At 43.2% G+C, this 23957-nt stretch overlaps 1 pseudogene; it reads right to left on the minus strand.

The window, feature by feature from the left end:
• The window catches only part of LOC127625250 (transmembrane protein 132C-like), a 205713-nt pseudogene that overhangs the window by 76098 nt on the left and 105658 nt on the right, over positions 1 to 23957 (minus strand).

Below are 23957 nucleotides of genomic sequence, written 5' to 3' on the forward strand. Positions count from 1 at the left end.
ATCTCTGAACAGACGCTCGACCACGCCCCAGCTGCCACTTGTCTCCATCACCCAACTCAGGCCAGGGAGCGATCCGGTCTGTCTACCACTCCACCCCCCAATTTCTGGAAAGGAAGTCGGTGACAGCCATCTGCACCCCCATTTTGGAGAGCCAGATACCACCGGATGATCTGTGTGTGGGTATCCTTCATGCGGTGGAGCCATTGGAGTGCGGTGTGATCTGAGCAGAGTATGAAAGCCCACCCCAGCAGGTAGTAACAGAGAGTGAAGACCGCCCATCGATGGCCAGACACTCCTTTTCCAAGGTGCTGTACAAGGTGCTGTTTAGCTCAAGGAGAGCTTGCGGCTGATGTACAGCACTGGGCGCTCCTCCCCCTCCACCACCTGCTAGAGTACGGCCCCCAGCCTTCTGTCTGAAGTGTCTGTCTGCAATACGAAAGGGAGAGAGAAATTAGGTGCATGTCCTTTTTGGTCTTGGGTCCCGGGCAGGTCACAATCGCCGCAGTCTTGTCAATTTGGAGACGGACCTGGCCATGGCCCAAGTGGAACCCCAGATACCGTACCTCCACCCACCCAAACGCGCACTTCTTGGGGTTTGCTGTGAGCCACGCCCTCAGATGCTGCATATGCCGCTGCCAATCATTACTATAAATTATGATGTCTTCTAAATAGGCAGCTGCGTAAGCCGAATAAGGTCTGAGGATTCGGTGCATGAGGTGCTGAAACGTGGCCGAAGCCCCAAACAAACCGAACGGAAGCCTCACAAATTGATGTAATCCGAATGGTGTGGAGAAGGCTGTTTTTTTTACAGTGAACTGGTGTCAAGGGGATCTGTCAACAACCCTTTGTCAAATCCAATATCGAATAAAATCGAGCAGTGCCCAACTGATCGAGCAACTCATCAATGTTTGGCATTGGATATTTACATTTACATTTACATTTATGCATTTGGCAGACGCTTTTATCCAAAGCCACTTACAGAGCCCTTATTACAGGGACAATCCCCCTGGAGCAACCTGGAGTTAAGTGCCTTGCTCAAGGACACAATGGTGGTGGCTGTGGGGCTCGAACCAGCGTCCTTCTGATTACCAGATTACCAGTTATGTGCTTAGACCACTACACCACCACCACACTCATATGCATCAAATTTAGACACCGTGTTGACTTTGATATAATCCACACAAAACTGTACAGACCCATCATTCTTAGGAACTAGAACAACCGGGCTGGACCAGTCCCTGTGGGATTCCTCTATTACTCCCATATCGAGCATTGCATCCATCCATCCATCCATCCATCGTCAACCGCTTATCCTGTGTACAGGGTCGCGGAGCATTGCATCCAATTCTTTCCAAATTATTTTATTTTTGTGCTCGGGCAAACGGTAGGGACGGCAACAAACCACCACCCCCAGCTCGGTCTCGATGTGGTGCTGGATGAGGTTTGTACAACACTATAGAGGGGAAAACACGTCTGCAAATTCCTGTTGCAACTTGGAAATCTCTGCGACCTGATACGTTGAGAGGTGGTCTCCGCATGTGACCTGGGTGATATGATTAGATTTTGTATTCACCTCCGGCCTGAGCTGCGCCCTCTCTGGAACTATCATAGCCAACATCACAGGGACCGCCTCCCTCCACAATTTCAGGAGGTTGACATTTACATTTATTCATTTGGCAGACGCTTTTATCCAAAGCGACTTACAAAAGAGGAAAACATAAGCAAATCATCTTAAGGAGACAGTGGTATGAAAAGTGCCATATTACAAAGTTTCACTATCATCAGAATAGTATACAAAACAGATTTAAGTGCAACAAGAAATGTAAATGTTTAATTTTTTTATTTTTTTTTTAAAGTTAATTGCTTTTGGAAAAGATGTGTTTTTAGCCATTTTTTGAAGATAGAGAGTGAGTTAGCTTCACGGATTGAGTTGGGAAGGTCATTCCACCACCATGGTATGATGAAACTGATAGTCCGGGAAAGTGTTTTGGTGCCTCTTTGTTTTGGTACGACAAGCCGACCGCAGGCTTCTGGTGGGAACGTAGCTCTGCATAAATGTTTTTAGGTATGCTGGAGCAGACCCAGTGACTGTTTTGAATGCCAGCATCAGGGCCTTGAATTTAGTATGTAAATGAACCCGCAGCGAGTGGAGAGAGACAAAAAGTGGTGTAACATGTGCTCTCTTAGGTTCATTAAAGACCAGACGTGCTGCTGCATTCTGGATCATTTGGAGAGGTCTAATAGCACATGCAGGAAGGCCTGCAATGAGAGTGTTACTGTAGTCCAGTCTAGTTTAGTAGTCCAGGTTGAGGTGATATATTTGACATGTGCCCTCTCTATCAGTTCACTTTACTTCATAATCGAGATTCCCCACTCATCGTGTGAACTCAAAGGGTCCTTGCCACTTGGCAAGTAATTTGGAGCATGATGTGGGAAGTAATACAAGTACCTTATCCCCCGGTGCAAATTCCCACAGCCAAGTTCCCCTGTTATAAAGTTGGCTCTGTTGTTCTTGAGCTTGGATCAAATTCTCCTTTGTTAGTTGCCACAAGGTGTGGAATTTTTCTCTAAGATCATGAACGTATTGAATTTCATTCTTACAGGCTGAAAATCCCTCCCCAAAGCTTTGCATATGACTTCAATCACGCCGCGGGGCCCCGCCCATACAGCAGCTCGAATGGGGAAAACCCAGTGGAGGCTTGTGGGACCTCTCGTACTGCGAACAATAGGGGATTGAGCCATTTGTCCCAATTTCTAGCACCCTCATGCACAAACTTATGAATCATGTTCTTAAGGGTTTTATTAAATTGCTCAACCAGGCCATCTGTTTGTGGATGTTAAACGTTGGTGCGAATTGACTTAATGGCCAATAATTCATAAAGCTTGCGTAGTGTCCGTGACATTAAGGTTGTTCCCTAATCGGTGAGGATTTCTTTCAGAATCTCTACCCGGGAGATTATATTGAAGAGTGCCTCCGCAACACTACGTGCCGAGATGATGCGTAGAGGCGCATGCTGACCGCTCTAATGGCCTGACAAGGTCCAAGCCAATTCTCTCGAAGGGGAAATCGATCAGTGGAAGGGGGTGCAATGGTGCTTTTGGTGTGGCCGGTGGATTAACCAGCTGACATTTGCAGCATGCCGCACACCACCTGCAAACATCGCCGCCAATGCCTGGCCAATAAAAATGGGCTATTAGTCAGTTCAGTGTGTTTCTTTCCCCTAAGTGACCCACCATCGGATTATAATGAGCCAACTGGAACACCATTTCCTGGCGGCTCTGTGGTATTAAGAGCTGGGTTGTGTCTTCCTTTGTTTGAGCATTGTAGTCTGCAGTCCCTCCTGCAGCAAAGCACCCCCACAGCATGATACTGCCACCTCAATGCTTCACAGTTGGGATGGTGTTCTTCGGCTTGCAAGCCTCACCCTTTTTTCTCCAAACATAATGATGTTGATTATGGGCAATAAGTTAGATTTTGTTACATCAGACTAGAAGAAATTTCTCCAAAAAGTAAGATCTTTTGTCCCCATGCTCACTTGCAAATCTGGCTTTTTATGGTGGTTTTGGAGCAGTGGATTCTTCATTTCTGAGCAGCCTTTAAGGTTATGTCAATATAGGACTCATTTTAATGTGGATATAGATACTTGTCTACCTGTTTCCTCAGCATCTTCACAAGGTACTTTGCTGTTCTGGGATTGATATGCACTTTTCGCACTAAACTAAATTCATCTCTAAGAGACAGAATGTGTCTCCTTCCTGAGTGGTATGACGACTGCGTGGTCCCATGGTGTTTATACTTGCGGTTTATTGTTTTTACAGATGAACGTGTTACCTTCAGGCATTTGGAAATTGCTCCCAATGATGAACCATAATTTTTTTTCTGATATCTTGGCTGATTTCTTTTGATTTTCTCATGATGTCAAACAGAAAGGCACTGAGTTTGAAGGTAGGCCTTAAAATAGATCCAAAGATACACCTCAAATTCAGTACACCTCCTATTAGAAGCTAATTAGCTAAATATGTCTAAAGGCTTGACATAATTTTCTGGAATTTTCCAAGCTGTTTAAAGGCACAGTTAACTTGGTTTATGTACATTTCTAACCCACTGGAATTGTGATATAGTCAATTAAAAAAGTGTAACAATCTGTCTGTAAACAATTGTTGGAAAAATTACTCATGTCATGCACAAACATTTGCCAAGACTATAGTTGCTATTATGAAATCTGTGTAGTTAAAAAGGCAGAAAGGAGAGAAGATAGCGCTTAGGAGGGCTGGTGAATGTGGACATTTATTGTAAAAAAACAAAAACAAAACAAAACTTAAATACTGGTCTTATTCTTACCCACACATATCATATTGCTTCTGAAATACTCAAAACATCAAACATTCAGCATCAAATATACAATTTTGTTGTACAATAAAAGTCACAGTTTCTAAACTAAATCTGCCTAGATATCAAGCCTTACTTGGGAAATCCTGTGTGATTTCAGCAGGGTTGTCCGTTTGAATTCCTGTTGCGTTGAGCGGTCAGGAGAACTATCTGGAATCGGTCCTTTGTCTTATGCTTGTCAGCGAAAAGACGTGTCTCTGCTTTTTCCTCGTGTCCGGTGATGGAGAAAAATTCAGGCGAAAGTCAACGTTGATAAAAAAGAGGGAGAAGGGAAGCTGGTCACCTTTCCATTTTCTAAATGAATTCACTGTTGTTTTGCAGTGAAAATGAATGAACCGGATGTAATAAGTATACTACTAGGCTGGAACAAAGCTAAGTTAATCTTACTCTACCGTGGCCAAATGGTGAGGTTAGAAAAACGTTGTCTCGCTTTGTCCTTTGTCCAGAAGGAGGGAAAACTCCTTCTTATGTGTAGCTACGCGTCTCTTTAAACCTGGCTTAGAAGCTGGATGCAGAGAGACCGAAATCAAATCTGTCCGCTAGTTTTGTTGACAAGATGACGTCATCGGTCATAGGCCACTTTTGACCAATGGCGTTTCAGATCGGGTCCATGGGCTGGACTTAACATACAGCTGTGAAACTGTGAAGGACTCTGGGAAACAGAGTTCAATGTCTCACCTTTGATCATAGAACAAAGGGCCATGCGGTCTATGCTGCCATTTTGATTGGGCAAGGCCCTACACTGGTATGGCATGAGGGTGAATAAATGATGAAAGACTTTGAATTTTTTGGAGGTAACTATTCCTTTAATAAGACATGTTTTTGCACTGAAATACTGCATGCAAAAGTGCTGCAACTGTTTAGTATATTCACCCCTGATCCTTTCATTAAAATACACTCGGCATACCCGAATTCACCGGCTTCAAGATTCCTTATCTAAACACGGGCAGGTGGGCCATCTCTTACAGATGGATGCTGACAAATATTTGTTGAATTTAAATCCAACACCTTTAGGGAAAGGGTGTAGTTTGCATTCAAGCCAAACTTGGTCTGATGCCTTTAAGGTGTTGAACATCTTCTCGGTGAGTGAAGTGCATGAGCAATCAATTGCACATGTGGGGAGGGATAAACTTGGATAAACAAATAGAAGAAAAGTGGGCTATTTACTTTAGCAATAAAAAAACAACCTAGAGATTATAAAAAAAAAATTGCAGAAACAGATGCCAGAGCAGACCTGACATATCAAACCTTCTTTGATGTGTAGTGTAGTTCATCAGAGAAAAAGAGAGGGACAGACTGTTCACCTCTCCATCGATCCAGTGGCAGGCTGAGAGAAGAAAGGACCAGCTCAAAACAAAAGACGAGATGGCTCAATCTAATCCCTGCTGCGGAGCTACAATGAAAGGAATAAATATCTTGATGAAAGTGTATCGTGTTCATGTTTAAGCCGGGAATCATCATGGCTCTCAGTGCCACTGATAGTATGGGGGACTGTAGCCTGCCCCATTGTGCAGAGTCCCAACCCCAGGATTAGATGCCTTGCTGCACCGATTCAAGCACATCAACAAGTGGCGTTACCACTGCTAAATCAATATCAGCACAAAACAGCAAGCAACATGGCTAGACACAACACTCAAGGCCCAATTACAGCCTCTTTACCCGAGGTAACATGAGCAATCAAACTGAACGGCTGACTGAGGTAAAAACAAAAAACTGCAAGCACTTTTCGGTTAAGAAACAATATCTTTTTTAGAGTTTTAGAAAAATGTTGAAGCTCTGTAGGTCTTTATATTGTAAGTAAAAGGGTGCCATCAGGCTGCTGGCTGTTTGACTGTCAAAAAGGCATATTTAGGCAGCATAAAAGTAATCCGCATGATTCCAGTCGATCAGTTAATGTCTTATGAAGCAAATCGATAGGTTGGTGAAAGAAACAAATTGATAATTAAAACTTTATTAATAAAAAAAAAATCACTTCCTGCCAGCATATTGACGTGTGAAGTCAGAAGTGTGCGCTTTGAACACAACAGATGAACGGACGTCATGTAAGAGTTAGTTAATTTCAAACAGCATCCCAGCACTGGCCGGAAGCAACGATGTTAATTTAAAAACATTTTAATTACCGATTTGCTTCAGAATACATAAATCATTCATCATGTGGATTACTTTTATGCTGCCTAAATATTACTTTTGGACCACAGCCAGCAGACTGAAGGCACCGTTTACTTTCATTATAAGTAATACATTATAAGCTTTAACATTATTCTAAACCTCTTAATTTGTGGTCTGCTGAAGAAAGGCATACATATCTGGGATGGCATCAGTGTCATGTTATGTCTCACTTCTGTTCTTTCCCTCTACTCTGTCGCCCTCTGTTGGTCGTTTTATGTTATTATTCCCTCTCCTTTCCACCGCTTCCAGCTGTTTCTCATCTTCCCTGAGTTCCTCGTTAATCCTCTGCCCACCTGTTCCCTCTTTCCTCTGATTAGCTCTCTATTTCTCTCCTCGCTCTCACTACATTCTCTGTCGGATTCTCACTCAGTGATACTTTCTCTAGAAGCAACTACAGCCCTGTTTATCTCTGCCCAGAGTCCTGTCCTGTTGGCATCCGCCGTCACTATACTGTTCACCGCTAAAGACCATCTCCTATCTCTGTGCCCAGTTACCTGACGCCACGAGAGAGTGGTATTCAACAGCTACCCTCTGCCTTGGGAGAGACCCGCAGCCTGTTGTCGCTTCTCCACTTACCCTGTCAACTAACCGTGGACTTACTCCAGCTCGTAGGAAGCACTTGCTTATGCTGTTTGTTATCGCCCTCTCCGCGGGCTGTTTTTGTTTGTATTCCTCTCAAGGAGAAGACTTTGTGTTGACATTATCTACTAAGCTTCATTAAAGACTCTGTTTTTTCATACACCGCTTTTGGGTCCTCACTTACCTTCATAACAGAAGAATCTGACCAAGATGGACCCAGCGACCCCGGCCACACTCCACTCAGCCGTCGAGCTCCAGGGAGCGATGTTGGGCAGACACGAGGCAGAGCTGTCTGCTGCATGACACGCCATTGAGGACTTGGTTGCCCAAGTCACCGAACTCTCGAGGCAGGTTCTTCTCCTTCGTTCAGAGCCACCGGTCTCCTCCAGGGGCCCTGAGCCTCCAGAGCCCAGGATTAATAACCCGCCGTGCTATACTGGTGAGCCCTCTGAATGCCATGCTTTTCTCACCCAGTGTGACGTGGTTTTTTCTCTCCAGCCCACTACTTACTCCCAGAGCAGAGCCCGTATCGCCTACGTTGTTTCTCTCCTTTCTGGACGGGCTCGAGAGTGGGGAACAACCATCTGGGAGGCGGAGGCTGAATGTACTAACTGTTATCAGGATTTCAAGGAGGAGATGATTCGGGTATTTGACCGCTCTGTTTTTGGGGAGGAGGCATCCTGGGTCCTTTCGTCCCTGCGTCAGGGTAAGCGCTCTGTTACTGACTTCTCCATTGAGTTCCGTACTCTCGCAGCCTCCTGTGACTGGAACGAGCCGGCGTTGCTCGCTCGTTTTTTGGATGGTCTCTGCACGGAGGTGAGGGAGGAGATTCTTTCCCGAGAGGTACCCTCCCGTCTGGATGCCATGATCGAGCTCGCTATTCGCCTAGAGAGGCGTTTCGATCGGCGTCGCTGAGCTCGCGACCAGGAGTCTACATTTTCCTTTGCACCCCTCTCCGCTGCACTACCACCCTCCTCCACCGCCTCGGTTCCCGAGCCCATGCAACTGGGGAGCATTCACATTTCTGCTAAGGAGAGGGAGCGGAGAATCACCCACCGTCTCTGCCTTTACTGCGGTTCTGCTGCACACTTCGTGACCTCCTGCCCGGTAAAAGCCAGTGCTCGCCAGTAAGAGGAGAGCTACTGGTGAGCGCTACTACTCTGGTCTCTCCTTCGAGGTCTTGCACCACTCTTCCTGTCCATCTCTGCTGGACTGGCTCTGCTGCCACCTGCAGGGCATTGGTGGACTCTGGCGCGGAGGGCTGCTTTATGGGCGACACCTGGGCTCGAGAACATGGTATCCCTCTCATGGACTTATGTCAGCCCACAGCCCCGTTTGCCCTGGACGGCAGTTCCTTCCCAAGATTCAGCGTGAGACGTTACCTTTGACTCTCACTGTCTCCAGTAATCACAGCGAGACCATTTATTTTTTTATTTTTCAGTCCCCTTTCGGCCCCATTGTTTTAGGCCATCCCTGGTTAGTTCAACATAATCCCTCTATTAATTGGGCTAAAGATACTGTCCTTTCGTGGAATGTCTCTTGTCATGTTAAATGTTTAATGTCTGCTGTTCCCCCTGTATCCTCTGTCTCTGTTTTTCAGGAGGAGCCTGGTGATTTGTCGGGGGTACCGGAGGAGTATCACGATCTGCGGACGGTGTTCTGTCGTTCCCGGGCCACTTCCCTCCCCCCCCATCGTTCTTATGATTGTAGTATCGAACTTCGTCCGGGTACCACCTCCCCCCGGGGTAGACTTTACTCGCTGTCGGCTCCCGAACGTCGGGCTCTCAAGGATTATTTATCGGTAGCTCTCGAGGCTGGTACTATTGTCCCCTCCTCTTCTCCCGCCGGGCAGGGGGTTTTTTTGTACAGAAGAAGGACAGTTCCTTGCGCCCCTGCATTGATTATCGAGGCTTGAATGACATAACAGTTAAGAATCGTTACCCGCTCCCTCTTATGTCATCAGCTTTCGAGATCTTGCACGGAGCCAAGTTTTTCACCAAATTGGATCTGCGTAGCGCTTACCATCTCCTTCACATTAGGGAGGGGGACGAGTGGAAGACTGCGTTTAACACTCCGTTAGGGCATTTTGAATATCGGGTCCTTCCGTTCGGCCTCATTAACGCCCCTGCCTTTTTCAGGCACTAATTAATGACGTCCTGAGAGACATGCTAAACATCTTTGTTTTTGTTTATCTCGACGACATCCTGATTTTCTCTCCGTCTCTCCAAGTTCATGTCCAGCATGTGCGTCGCGTCCTCCAGCGCCTTTTAGAGAACCGTCTTTACGTTAAAGCTGCGAAATGCACCTTTCATGCCGCCTCCGTTAGTTTTCTCGGCTCTGTCATTTCTGCAGAGGGTATTAAAATGGATTCTGCTAAGGTCCAAGCCGTTTTAGACTGGCCCGTTCCTAAGTCGCGCGTCGAGCTGCAGCGCTTTCTCGGTTTCGCAAACTTTTATCGACGTTTCATCCGTAATTTCAGTCAGGTGGCCACCCCCCTGACTGCCCTTACGTCTGTCAAATCGTGCTTTAGATGGTCCGGTTCCGCCCAGGGGGCTTTTGATCTCCTCAAGACCCGCTTTACGTCCGCGCCCATCCTTGTTATGCCTGATTTGTCTAAACAGTTCGTGGTTGAGGTTGACATGTCAGAGGTGGGCGTGGGAGCCATCCTTTCCCAACGCTCTCTCTCGGAAAACAATGTCCATCCGTGCGCGTACTTTTCTCATCGCCTGTCGCCGCCTGAACGTAACTACGACGTGGGTAACCGCGAGCTGCTCGCCATCCGCCTAGCTCTAGGCAAGTGGCGACAGTGGTTGGAGGGGCGACCGTTCCTTTTGTCGTCTGGACTGACCATCGGAACCTGGAATACATTCGCTCCGCCAAACGACTCAACGTGCGCCAGGCTCGTTGGGCTCTGTTTTTCGCCCGGTTCGATTTCGTTATTTCCTACCGCCCTGGTTCCAAGAACACTAAGCCCGATGCCTTGTCACGTCTCTATTCCCCCGAAGTCTCCACGGACCCCGTGGGGATTCTCCCTACGGCCCGTATCGTTGGGTCAACTGTCTGGGGAATAGAGAGGCAGGTTAAACGAGCGCTCGCTCTCACTCCCTCGCCGCGCGCCTGTCCTAGACAACTCCTCTTCGTTCCCGCCCCCACCCGCCTGGCCGTTCTTCAGTGGGCTCACTCGGCCAAATTGGCTGGTCACCCCGGCGTTCGGGGCACGCTCGCTTCCATTCGCCAGCGTTTTTGGTGGCCCACTCGGGAATGTGACACGCGTGGTTTCGTGGCTGCTTGTTCCGTCTGCGCGCAGACTAAATCCGGGAACTCTCCTCCGGCCGGACTTCTCAGACCACTTCCCATCCCCTCTCGGCCGTGGTCACACATCGCCTTAGATTTCATCACCGGCCTCCCTGCGTCGGCGGGCAATACTGTCATTCTCACTGTCGTCGATCGATTTTCTAAGGCGGCCCACTTTATTCCCCTCACTAAGCTCCCTTCCGCCAGAGAGACGGCGCAAATAGTCATCGAGAATATTTTCAAGATTCATGGCCTCCCCTCTGATATTGTTTCGGATAGAGGTCCGCAATTTACGTCCCAGTTTTGGAAGGAGTTTTGTCGCCTAATTGGGTCTTCTGTCAGTCTCTCGTCCGGCTTCCACCCTCAATCTAACGGTCAAGCCGAACAGGCCAATCAGACTGTCGGCCGCATCTTGCGCAGCCTATCTTTCCGTAACCCCGCGTCCTGGTCCGAACACCTTCCCTGGGCAGAATACGCCCATAACTTGCTTCCGTCGTCTGCTACCGGCCTGTCTCCTTTTCAGAGCAGCCTCGGGTACCAACCTCCGCTGTTCTCGTCGCAAATCGCCAACTCCAGCGTCCCTTCCGCTCAAGCTTTTGTCCAATGTTGCGAGCGCACCTGGAGGGGTGTTAGATCGGCTCTCTGCCGTTATAGGGAATAGACTGTAAGGGCGGCCAACAAGCATAGAACTAAGAGCCCCAGATATTGTCGCGGCCAGAGGGTATGGCTTTCCACCCTCAACCTCCCCCTTAAATCTGTCTCGCGTAAGTTGACTCCGCGCTTCATCGGTCCATTCCGCATCTCGCAGGTTATTAGCCCCGTCGCGGTGCGACTTCTTCTCCCCCGCTATCTGCGCCACGTCCACCCAGTTTTTCACGTCTCCTGTGTAAAGCCCGCTCTTCGCGCTCCCACTCGTCCCCCCTCTCTTCCCGTTCGTGTTGAAGGCGCTCCTATCTATAGGGTCCGCAAGATTCTTGACATGCGCGCTCGGGGTCGTGGTCATCAATTTGTGGTCGATTGGGAGGGTTACAGATCCGAGGAGAGAAGTTGGGTTCCCTCTCGGGACGTGTTGGACCGTTCGCTTATCGATGATTTCCTCCGTCGCCGCCAGGTCTCCTCCTCAGAAGCGCCAGGAGGCGCTCGTTGAGGGAGGGGTACTGTCATGTTATGTCTCACTTCTGTTCTTTCCCTCTACTCTGTCGCCCTCTGTTGGTCGTTTTATGTTATTATTCCCTCTCCTTTCCACCGCTTCCAGCTGTTTCTCATCTTCCCTGAGTTCCTCGTTAATCCTCTGCCCACCTGTTCCCTCTTTCCTCTGATTAGCTCTCTATTTCTCTCCTCGCTCTCACTACATTCTCTGTCGGATTCTCACTCAGTGATACTTTCTCTAGAAGCAACTACAGCCCTGTTTATCTCTGCCCAGAGTCCTGTCCTGTTGGCATCCGCCGTCACTATACTGTTCACCGCTAAAGACCATCTCCTATCTCTGTGCCCAGTTACCTGACGCCACGAGAGAGTGGTATTCAACAGCTACCCTCTGCCTTGGGAGAGACCCACAGCCTGTTGTCGCTTCTCCACTTACCCTGTCAACTACCCGTGGACTTACTCCAGCTCGTAGGAAGCACTTGCTTATGCTGTTTGTTATCGCCCTCTCTGCGGGCTGTTTTTGTTTGTATTCCTCTCAAGGAGAAGACTTTGTGTTGACATTATCTACTAAGCTTCATTAAAGACTCTGTTTTTTCATACACCGCTTTTGGGTCCTCACTTACCTTCATAACAATCAGGGTATAATAGTGAATAATGAGAGAATTGAAATTTTTGGGGAAACTATTCCTTTAAAAACAAGACAAATTGACTTTGAAAATCAAAATTGTGCATAACGATAAGACTTTTTGAAAATGTGATGATCCACATTTGGCTGGAAAATCCAAAAAATGTGAAGCTTTTTGGGACAGTATTGCTCAGTGTCACTATTAAAACTCTGCTTTTTTTTTGAGCACCTTGCCCAGCTTGACAAAGTAACATTGGTTCAACCAATGGCTTTTGGTTTGGGTGTAATTATCTGTTTTGCCAACCAATGGAATACAGGGGGAGTGTTCAGGAAACCTGTTTGAAAACAATTATTATGTTTCCAATTCTGTTTGATGATGCTTATGTTGCAGGAATTTCACATTTTATAGCTTTACAGATGTTTTGATATGTTTACTAGAAAACAAGACCAGAAATGATACTATCAAAAATGATTGTTTGCAGTGTAAAGACATATAGCTGAGTTTTCCGTGTCATTCTGGTAGAGAGAGCACTACTTGTTTACTTTCAGAATGGGGCAAGGCTGGATTTGTGGATTCCACATGAAGGACTCATTGGAAGCGCATCTGCTTCTTCCAGCAGTAACTGATCCTCTCATTTCCCACACCGTTTAAGAGGAATATGACAAAATAAATCCACCGCAGTCATGCCGAATGAGAGAGACAGATGTTGTGCAGGCAGAGAGAGGATGAGGAGGGTGGGCACATTTTAAAGTAAACAGGAATACACGAAGTGCAGCGCACCATAAAATATGAGATCTGTCGGTTTTATGCTTTGATTCAAAAAACATATTCAAGCTGTGCAATACTGTTTTTCTTGCAGAGTAGCCTTGATGACTTTTGATATTCCCTGTAGAAACTGACACAGTTTCTTTCTTCTGCTCTCTTCTTAATCATTTGTGTCTACACGTGACTATAAATTTCACTTTTTGGTGAGATGCTCCAATATACTGTAATTGCTCTCAAATGACACATCAGATTGTCTGCAAGTTTGTCATCTCCTGCACTGCAAGTGTTGTAATGTGAATTTGCTAATTCTTCCATTTGTCCTTTAGTGCTTCAGTTATACAGTCCAAAATACTGGTTTAACACTGCTTCAATTACCAGCTCCATTGCGACCAGTTACAAGAAATTTGAATAAACCATAACAACAACTTTAAATTCTGATTAAATTATTATATAGTGGAGTCATTTTAAATCCCAGTCTCTATTTAATCTACAGCTTTTTGAGGGGTTTCAGCCTAAAACTGAAACAATATAAGCTTAACTAAATAAGTACAGTATACTGCATACCAAACCTAGTGAGCTGCCTACTTAGGCCAAATTTTAAGGCATCAAAGGCAAGCTGCCAAAGTTGTTCCATAAGAGGCATTATGCTGACTTCTGAGGCCACATTTTCACACTCACCCGGTTTCAGTTTCCTAACATAATGATTTTCTGCTGACACTTTCGAAAACAATGTGTAAAGATTAATTTGTCAGACAGTGAAGAGCTCGAGAAATCAGTGAGGAAGCACAATAATTCATAAGCAATCTGCCCCCTGTGGGCTGGAGCTTGCACATGTTCAAGTACCTCTCTAATTTCAACATCATCATTATCTCTTGACCTCTAAAATCAAGGAACAGTTCAGTAACTTCCATCAGGTTTGAAATCCAGGGAGTGTAACGTAACCCATAAGCTCTTACGACAAGGTGAAAGTTGCGCAAGGATATGCTGACTGTTTCTGCATAGAAATGGTTTTATTTAAATTTTTTGGGGTGTTTTTTTTAGATATGAGAATTTTGGAAGGACTTCTGTGAGTACTTTTGAAGCAACTCGTACACTACTGCTCTCTTGTGAGGAGATCATAAAACTTTAAAAGCCCCTATAAACCAAAAATTAAATTTTTCTGGAAGCCCGGAACAAAAATGACAATTAGGTAAAACATGTCATAATATCAAGGATATCTTTTCGAAACCCCCACACATTAGGTGCAATAGGAATTTCAATGAGAGAGCATAATCAAATAACTGCACTTTATTGGTATATGATTTATATAAAACTCCAAAGGCACGGAAAGAAAATGTTGTTAATGTCAATCATTTTTTTCCTCTTTTAGCTGAAAATGAGTGTTTGAAAGCTCAGGGCTCTGTCAACACTCCTTGCCACCTCCCACTTCATAGCCATTATACAAACTGACAAGTTTGAAAATGATATATTTGCAGTTTTATAGGCAAAAAACAAAGCAAGGCATTCCATACTTAAACAGAGTTTATTTCCTTGCCTCATTCTAGCTAGCAATGAATGAGTATTTTTTTTTTTTTATCAGAGAAGGGGCGCACGTAAGCAAATGGGTGTCAGATCATGGCGAGGGTGTGCACTGCCCAACCAAAAGGCTGCCTGCCCAGCTAATAAGAAATCTGTAAAATTAAGGTTATATTTGAGTTTTGATTGGCTTTTACAATTTTTTATTTTATTTTTGTCTTTTGAAGTGTCTTGCATTATAAGTTATCCAAACATTTTTGGTTTAGAGCAAACCAAAATATAACTCCTTTTACACTGTACATCTTGCTATTGCAGTCTCTAGGCACAACTGTGATTTCAGGCTCGATGACACGACCTAGTGCTTGATGCATGCGCAGAGCAATAGATGACAAAACCACAATCGCTAAGGAGACTGTGGTCAAGATTTAAAGAGAAAAAGGAGTTACATTTTGGTCTGCTCTCACCCAAAATCGATAGGATCGCTTCAGAAGACATTTATTAAACCACTGGAGTTGAATGGATTACTTTTATTATGCCTTAATGTGATATTTGGACCTTCAGAGTTCTGGCCACCATTCACTTGCATTGTTTGGACCTAAAGATCTAAAATATTCTTCTAAAAATCTTCATTGTGTTCTGCTGAAGCAAAAAATTACCCAAAAGTATCATAAAAGTATAGCATGCAATTCATGCCACTGTGAAACTCTCTCATAGTGCTCATGAATGTGCAACATTCATCAAGATTTTCATGGAGAAATTACTTTTGGTTTGTTTTCCACCAAGACTTCTTGCATGCCTTTAGAAGACTTGGAATATGATGCATGAATTGCATGCACTACTATGATACTTTTGGGTCCTTTTCTAAGCTTTAAAGTGAGGCAATATTCACTGCCATTATATTAAAAGATGGGCCAAAACATTAATTAAAACTTATTTTGTGTTCTGAAAAAGAATAAGGGTGAGTAAATTATGACCTAATTAAAATTTTTGGGTGAAATATTCCTTTTACTCTGAGAAAAAGCTGCTGCCAGAGGGCCTATTTATGAAGAAGAAGAAGAAGAAGAGTTTAGAAGAACAGTCATTAGGCAGAGTTGCCTATATTTGAGGACTAACAGCCAAAAGGCCAAGGCATGTCAGTGTTTTGGATCTTTGTTGGCAAAAACTTGACAAAGGGAACTCAGAAACCAAGTGAGAAAAAACATTTTGTTTGAAGTGTTTTTTGCCAGAAGCTGCAATCTTCATCTTTGAACTTCTAGGTCAAGTAACTTGAAACTTTGCCATGATAACTTTTCTAATAACATATTTTCTAGATTCAAAATGATCTTTCTTTAATAAAAGTGCTAATAAAATGAGTACATTGACAAACCAAATAGTTACTGACCTTTTTCCGAAGTTGGCTTCCTTTCTGCGACAGTGCAGGGTGACCACTCTGTGTCCCTCGCTCCGGACATCCTGACTGACTGTCCACTGCACTGGGTTGCTGGCCCTTGCCCCCAGAAACGCCACACCATCCTTCAACTTGACCCTGATGTAAATGTCAAAAGTATAGCATAAGCATAATACTAAGTGCACAAAAACCTTCAGCTGAAAATTAAAGATGCATTAAGTACTTTTTGCTTATGTTCCGGCTTGGTTTGGCTTATGCCAGTTAGCCTCTTCTAGTAGATGCTTTAACTACAGCATTATGCTGGTTAACAATGCCATTGTAGCAATACTCTACTCTGAGTTGCTTTTGTCACCCACGGTTAATTTATTCTGCAACCAAAACAGCTATTTTAAGGCCACTGACATGAAAGGAGTCTTCATCTCAAGTAAGCGTACTTCATTTTAAACATATTTGTGCATACTTTGCATTATTCTAAAGATCGGTCCTGCATTCAGCCAAACCTGCATTCAGCCAAACGACAGGATGCTGAAGACGGGCTGCTGTACTGATTTTCTGCAATTAAAATGCAGAAAATAATGGAAATTATGTTATCACAAAGGCTAATTGTAATTATAAATAGCCCTGATGTTTACTTGTATACCTATTCTCACATCATTTCACTTTGTTTTCATTTTTTATTAGTTTGTATTGGTCCGTAGAGTAAATCGGTAACAGACATGTTTTTTCCACAACAAATTGCACATAAAGCAAGGTGTTGCAATAATCTATCAGCATGTATACAGTTCAGGACCCCATACTATGTGCTATAAAAGCTCCACTGGTGGAAACAAAATTGCCTACATGAAAGAGTACAAGCATGCACTTGGAGGATAGTTTGAATAAACAACAACAACAACAACAACAAAATCTAAATTCCCTAAGGAAAAAACAGAAAGCTAAAAGGAAAAATTAAATCGCTGACTTTCTTGCATTTTCATTCTTATTAAAGCACATTTTAAATTCAGCTTTTATAAGCTGCAATCATGCAGTTCTTTTTATAAATATTTGTATCAATCAATGATATCTAATAAGCACACCATACTTAAAAATTTATTCTCTTTAACCTTAAAGCTTACTTTAAAGTATTTTGTTTTAAATATATGTCTCAATTGACAGTGACTACTTTTAGAAATAAACCACTTTTTGAAAGTGTGGAGCTGTTTGTAGTGTTCTAACTTAATGCTACCTTAAACACTTCAAACGCTTACAAAACCAGAGATTGAAGCACATGCACCATATATATTCTCAGTTGCTCTTCATGTGTTGCCTGCTGCTAACGTTTAAATCATCACAGAGCATTCATAAATGCAGCAGTGACCCTGGAGCATTCAGTGTTTATACTGTAAAGCTATTTTGCTAATGCAAGTTTATTCTGAAAATTACTGAATGTGAGTTTCTAGTCATATCTTCTTGCTTGCAGTTGTTATACACTCAACTTCATTCTCTTAAATGCAAAAATACAGACACGCACGCACAAATATAATAATGGAATTCATGGAAAGCTCAGACAACTAGGAGGACTTTGATGAACTGGCCTGCAAAATATTCAACCCAGAAAAAGACTTAAATTGTCTCATTGTAGAGTAAAGAAATACGGCTTTTAAAGTAAAACACAACACTCTAAAACCGTGCAGATTCGGGGATGAAATACATGTGGGGCATATAGCTCTTAAGACATATTTTTCAATGTATTTCCACCATTATTTGAACACAAATTCCATGAGTCCCACTATAAGTATCTCTGCAAATTAGTTGTAAAAGTCATTCCCTGTCTGTCACTCACTTGAAGTTGTGTCGACGTAGTGACACTAAGGGTTCACTCTTGAGAGCCTCAATTACCTTTGCTTTATTCAGAAAAGGCCAATAAATATTGATGAGTGGAATCTGTAAGACACTCTCCACCCCAGACATACGGGTATAAAAGGAGATGGTGTGAACCACTCATTCAGTGCACATGTGTGTTTGTCCTGTCACCTCACTATTGCTGCTGGAATTATGGTGCGTATCAGCAGTCACCCTCGCACGGTCGAGTGTTGTGCTTCTCTGGGTGCTTGACGGCTGAGTCCATAGGTGTAAAAAGAGCATTTTCAAGAGAGTATATTTTCTCTAAAAGAGCTCACACAAACGATTGCCGTCTTTTCAAAGATGTCCTTTTGCCATTGTGCTACTAGGTGTGGCCATTATCTCTCTCCACCGGATGGCCACGAAATCTGTCTCAAGTGCTTGGGTTGCCAGCACCCAAGAACATGCCCATGTGAGTGTTGCAGTCACGGCTCTTGTCCTTCTATGTGAAGCAGAGAGCCACTGCAGCTGCTTTCCCACCTGGTCCATCCTGGGTTGAAACTCAGCGAGTGCCATGGGTGATCTGGATGTGGATATGGGAGTGTTTCTGCCGGCTCAGTCCCCGTGGACATCCCATCCCCCAGCATGCTCGTTCTGAACAGTAGTGTTCACAAGTGATGCAGCGATTTAATATCACATTCGGGGCTCGTGATGAGTTATTGGTTTGCAACATAGGAGTGTGGGATCCTGCTTTTGGAAGCAGATGAGTCTACTAAGCTACCGCTCTCGGAGGTAGAGCTCAGGATGAAGCAGATGCTGAGTTAGCAGCCTTGTTTGCCCGGGCGGCCGCAAACATAGGGTTTGAGTGGAACCCTCCATCTGAGCCTTTGTGGCTGAGTGATTGGTTTCTGGGCTCAGAGCGCGACTCATGGCCTTATCCCACCCTCCGGGTTGAAACCGGTTCTATGCAGAGGTTGTAGAGCCTCGCAAATGTATTGGGTGTAGCCCAACCTGCCACCAGTGCCCAGGAGGACGCAACACCTCTGGTGGGGTGAAACGCACCTTTCTCTGCCCTTCCCTTAGGGCAGGTTTCGAGGCACGTCGTGGTCACAAGACCTGCTGTGCCCCTTTTGGAGTTCGGGCGCACCCCACCAGAGGTGTTGCGTCCTCCTGGGCACTGGCGGCAGGTTGGGCTACACCCAATACATTTGCGAGGCTCTCCAGTTTCAACCCGAGTGTTACGGGGTAACAACAGGTAAGGCCGAGCAGCCGGTTGGGTGTATTGTATAAGCATTGCTTATTTTTATTCTTATCCATTCATCACTTTATCATTTGCCATTTTACTGCATGCTTCAGGTTTTACACTTTTCTACTATTTCATCTGTGTGTTTTATACCCAGCGAATCCAATTTCTCTCCTTTGTTTTCTATTTCTTTTTCTGCTTTTTTCACCTTGTACTGCATGCATTCATTTTCTCCACAGTGTTTTACATGGATTATTGCATCAATCTCAAACATCTGCTGATTAGGAACCACATCGATATCAAACCCTCGCCACTCAAGAACAACCATAACATCAACAACAAAAAACAATTGCGGTTAAGTCATGGCATCCGCTGATGTTATTGCTTCCTGCATTACATGCCATATGTTTACTATAGCTTATTCCATCAGCAGTGAGAGATTCACATGTGATAAATGTAAGGAATTAGTCAAGCTGATGGAGAAGGTTAATGAGCAAGAGGCACACATCCAAACACTAGTGGAGGTCAGTGAAAAAGAGAAGCCGGTAGATACTGTTTTGATTCCGGGTAGAATAGCGAGCAACACACACACTTTGGTTCTGACTCTAGAGCCCCTGCAGCAGGGCAATTGGGTGACGTCTAAGCAACATACTCGCTCAGCAAAGCGACACCACTCTCCCGTTCCTGTTAGGGTTTCCAATCGATTCCCCCAAATCAGTGATGCACCCACTAAGAATCATGTTGAAAGAGCCCTAATAATTGGTGATTCTATTGAAATGAATGTGGAAACATTGTTAAATGCATTTCTGGGGCTTAGGCATCTGACATCAGATAAAATTTACAAGTGCTGGCTAATGCTAAACTTAGAGTTTATAAAATTGTTATTCATGCCGGCACTAATTATGTCCGGCTTCGCCAGTTGGAGAACACTAGAGATAATGTTAAAGAGGTGTGTGAACTTGCAAAAATTATGTCATACACTGTAAAATGCTCGGGCCCCCTCCCTTTTCATCGTGGTGATGAGGTTTATAGTAGATTAGTGTCACTGAATGGCTGTATGTCTGAGTGGTGTCTGGAGAATAGCATTGAAGAATAGCATATAATTTATTTGAATAGCATTTAATTTAAGAGATTTTGGGGTAGACCTGACCTGCTAAAGAGAGACGGACTCCATACGTCCAGGAACGGTTCCGCTCTCCTCACTAGTAATTTGGCTTATAGTCTTAATAATGATAGTATTTGAATAACTGGGGCTCAGGTCAGGAAGCAGCCAAAACATCTGGTCATGGTCTGAACATCTGCTAGCTGCCTTGAGACCTCACATAGGTCACATAAACTACAACACATAGAGACTGTATCACCTAGATATCATATAGAGACTGTGTCTGTTCCCTGAACTACCAAACACAAAACTCACTAAATCATTTAAAAAAATCTGATTAAGGTCAAACTTGAAAAATACAAAATATTTATGATAAACATCACATAAAGATAGGGCTACTAAACATTAGCTCTCTTTCTACAAAAGCACTAATTGTAAATTAAATTATTACAGATCATATTTTGGATGTGCTCTGTTTGACTGAAACCTGGCTTAAATTGGATGAATATATTAGTTTAAATTAATCTACTCCCCCAGGTTATTGTTATAAACATGAGCCTTGTCTGAAGGGTCGAGGAGGAGGTGTTGCTACAATTTACAGTGAAGTACAGAGACTGCACTTATCAGAGTTACAAATGACTTGCTCTTATCATCTGATCATGGCTGCATTTCACTTTAAGCACTTTTAGAACATTCTCTTGAATAGGCAAGAGAATTATGTTGGTATTTGTGGAGTTGCATTAACATGGCTTAGGTCCTATTTAGCAGACCGTGTTGTGTATTTTTATCAAGTTAAGTATACATTAATCAGGTGTAATCAATGTAAACATTGTTGATTTGTACCATAGTTATTTCTGACGTGCAAACATGCAGTTTACTGTGTGTGAGTAAAGGCCTGTGGTTGTGATGGAATGTGTGCTCAACATATGTGTGACAATTTGAAGGTATGTGCAGGAACAGGAATAGCCTCATATATGTGCTCTCATGACTGCTGAGAAAATATATGGTGAGACAGGTGTCTCCTGTCCACTTCTTAAAATAATCTGACCAGGGTTAAAGCATAGGAATAGCCCCACCTTGTTAGAGGACTGTATTTAAGTGAACCAAAACCCAGAGATGCTTCAGTTGTTGTGTTGGTTGTTCTGCAGGCAACTCGGCTTTATTGTATGATAATAAAGTCTATTCTTCTGAAATAAAAATCCCAAAGATTTTGAGTGATTTTCTTAAAATTGGCAGAAACTCCTACAACCGTTACCACTATGACTATGTAAATGAGGAATTGTCAAATCAAACAAAAGTGAAGTATGGAGTGCCACAGAGATCAGTTTTAGGGCCTCTGCTTTTCTCCTTTTATATGCTTCCACTGGAAGACATTATCAGGGATCATGGAATAAGTTTTCACTGTTATGTCCGACGATACCCAACTTTATATTTCTTCTAAACCCAATGAAAATTCACAATTCTCTGAATTAGCCTCAGTGTATCAATGAAATCAAAGATTGGATGACCAGAAATGTCCTTCTACTCAATGCTGTCTAAACAGAGGTGCTAATGATTGGACCAAAAACCTCTAAAAATAAGACTATAATTTGACTCTTGATAGATGTATTGTTATGTCATCTTCTTCTGCAAAGAACATAGGTCTTATATTTGATAGCAAACTGTCCTTTGAAAATCTAATTTCCAATGTTTGTAGAACAGCATTATTCCACCTGAGAAATATTGCTAAATTAAAACACATGCTCTGTTGCTGATACTGAAAAATTTATTTACGCATTTATGACCTCAAGACTAGATTATTGTAATGAATTACTGGGAGAATGTCCAGCAAGTTCAATTAATAAACTTCAATTGGTTCAAAATGCAGCTGCCAGAGTGCTAAGAAATGTGATCATATTAACCCAATTTTATCGTCGTTACATTGGCTACCTGTTAAATTTCATATTAATTTTAAACTTCTATTAACTACATACACAGCTTTGAATGTTCTAGCTCCACAGTACTTCAGTGACCTTCTGACAAGCTATATTCCGTCACGTTCATTATGCTCACAAAATTCTGGCTTGTTAATAATTCCAAGAATATCAAAATCCACAAAAGGAGGTAGATCCTTTTCATACTTGTCTCCTAAATTATGGAATAGTCTCTCAAACACTCACTCAGTTTAAATCTAGACTAAAGACTCCTCTATTTAGCCAGGCAAACACCTAATTTATCCTTAAACTCACAATTAGGCTGCTTTAGTTAGGTTTGCCAGAACCAGAAACATCCTTCATGATCTATAATTCTGCATAAAATTTAATGGCATCTATGCTAATATTATTCTATTTGTTTCCCTGTCTCAACCTTGGAATTCATATCCCGAGATTACCAGAGCCTGCCAGATCCAGCTCCATTCCTGCTTGATGTCGGACCACTGCTACATGACGCTGAGAAATGACGACAAATTACATTCGATACTAGCCAGACATCACTTCAGTTTTTGACTTCAGAGGATGAACAGCTGCCAACTCCAACTGTAAGACATCGGATAATTCATATGCCACTGGCTGAACCTTTGATTTGGGATGGACACCACCGAACCTCACCGAAATGACCTGCAGGTTGAACTGCGATGCAACTCATATATCTCTCCCTGCGTCACCTTTGTCTACACTCTTGAAATTGAACACATAAACTATCGTTTAATTGTCAACAAAATCCTTCATCAGTCAAATAACAAAGGACAATGCATCTATGTAAACTTCTGCAGTTAATCCAGGATGGACTTCAAATATATTTGTCATTAATCTTACAGTTCATAAAAACATATTTTTCTTTTTAAAACACTGGACCTTCATGCTTACTTAATTTACAAATTTAAAACCAAGACTTGAACTGCACACAAATAACTAACACTGGCATTTTATTCATGTTGTTTAGCTAGAGGGGAACTGGCTCCCACAGTGTCTGGTTTCTCCCAAGGGTATTTTTCTCCATTAACCAACATCTTATGGAGTTTTGTGTTCCTTACCACAGTCGCCTTTAGCTTGCTCACTGGGGTTCTAAATACAATTATCATTTAATTATTTAATCTATACACATTTAACAATCATATTGAATCAATCTACACAATGATCACTGTAAGACATTATTGATATTACAGTTTCATATTTATTTATTTTTTGGTTTGTTTGTTAATGCATGATTTCCTGTAAAGCTGCTTTGAAACGATGTGTGTTGTGAAAAGCGCTATTCACGTCCATTGTAAGTGCCTCCTTGTAACATTGATTTGTGCGTCTTCTTTTTTTCTTTTTTAAAGAAAAAAAGAGGCACAAGTTAAATAAATGTTTTGTGGTAATCACCATTATGTCAAATGAGCTTAATGTGTTTTAAACCAAGAATATTCAGGGTTTTTTTGTATTAATCGATGTAAACACCACCAAGACAGTCAAAACAGAATCATATTAACAGAGGTGCATCTATAAATCTGAAACAAATTGCACTTGCAGGGTAGCACGAGACAGGTGTGAAGATTTAATTAGGGAATGGAAGATTTAAATGAGATTGGTTTGAATAATATGATTTCTGGAGAGCAATAAAGGCTGCAAATCAGCCCATGGGTGCCAGCTCATTAATTCTAAAACAACCCAGGTATCAATTAAAGTAGTATTTACCAATGTGATGGGAGTGTCAGTGCTCGTGATGCAGATAGAGAGCCAGACAGCGGAGAACAGTAAGACTGGAGAGGACAGAGATGGATTGTAATATCAGATAGAGAAGATCTGTCAGAATCCTGATAGTCTGTCAACCCTGTGGCAGTTCCCCAAAATAACATGATAAAATTCCCCCAATTCACTGACATTATGAAAGTGAGGGATGCACACACTAGGATGATTCAAAGACCTCATCATAAATCAGATGCTGTGAAAGGTAGCATT

Source organism: Xyrauchen texanus, chromosome 31, assembly GCF_025860055.1.
Source record: "Xyrauchen texanus isolate HMW12.3.18 chromosome 31, RBS_HiC_50CHRs, whole genome shotgun sequence".
NCBI classification, from domain to species: Eukaryota; Metazoa; Chordata; class Actinopteri; order Cypriniformes; family Catostomidae; genus Xyrauchen; species Xyrauchen texanus.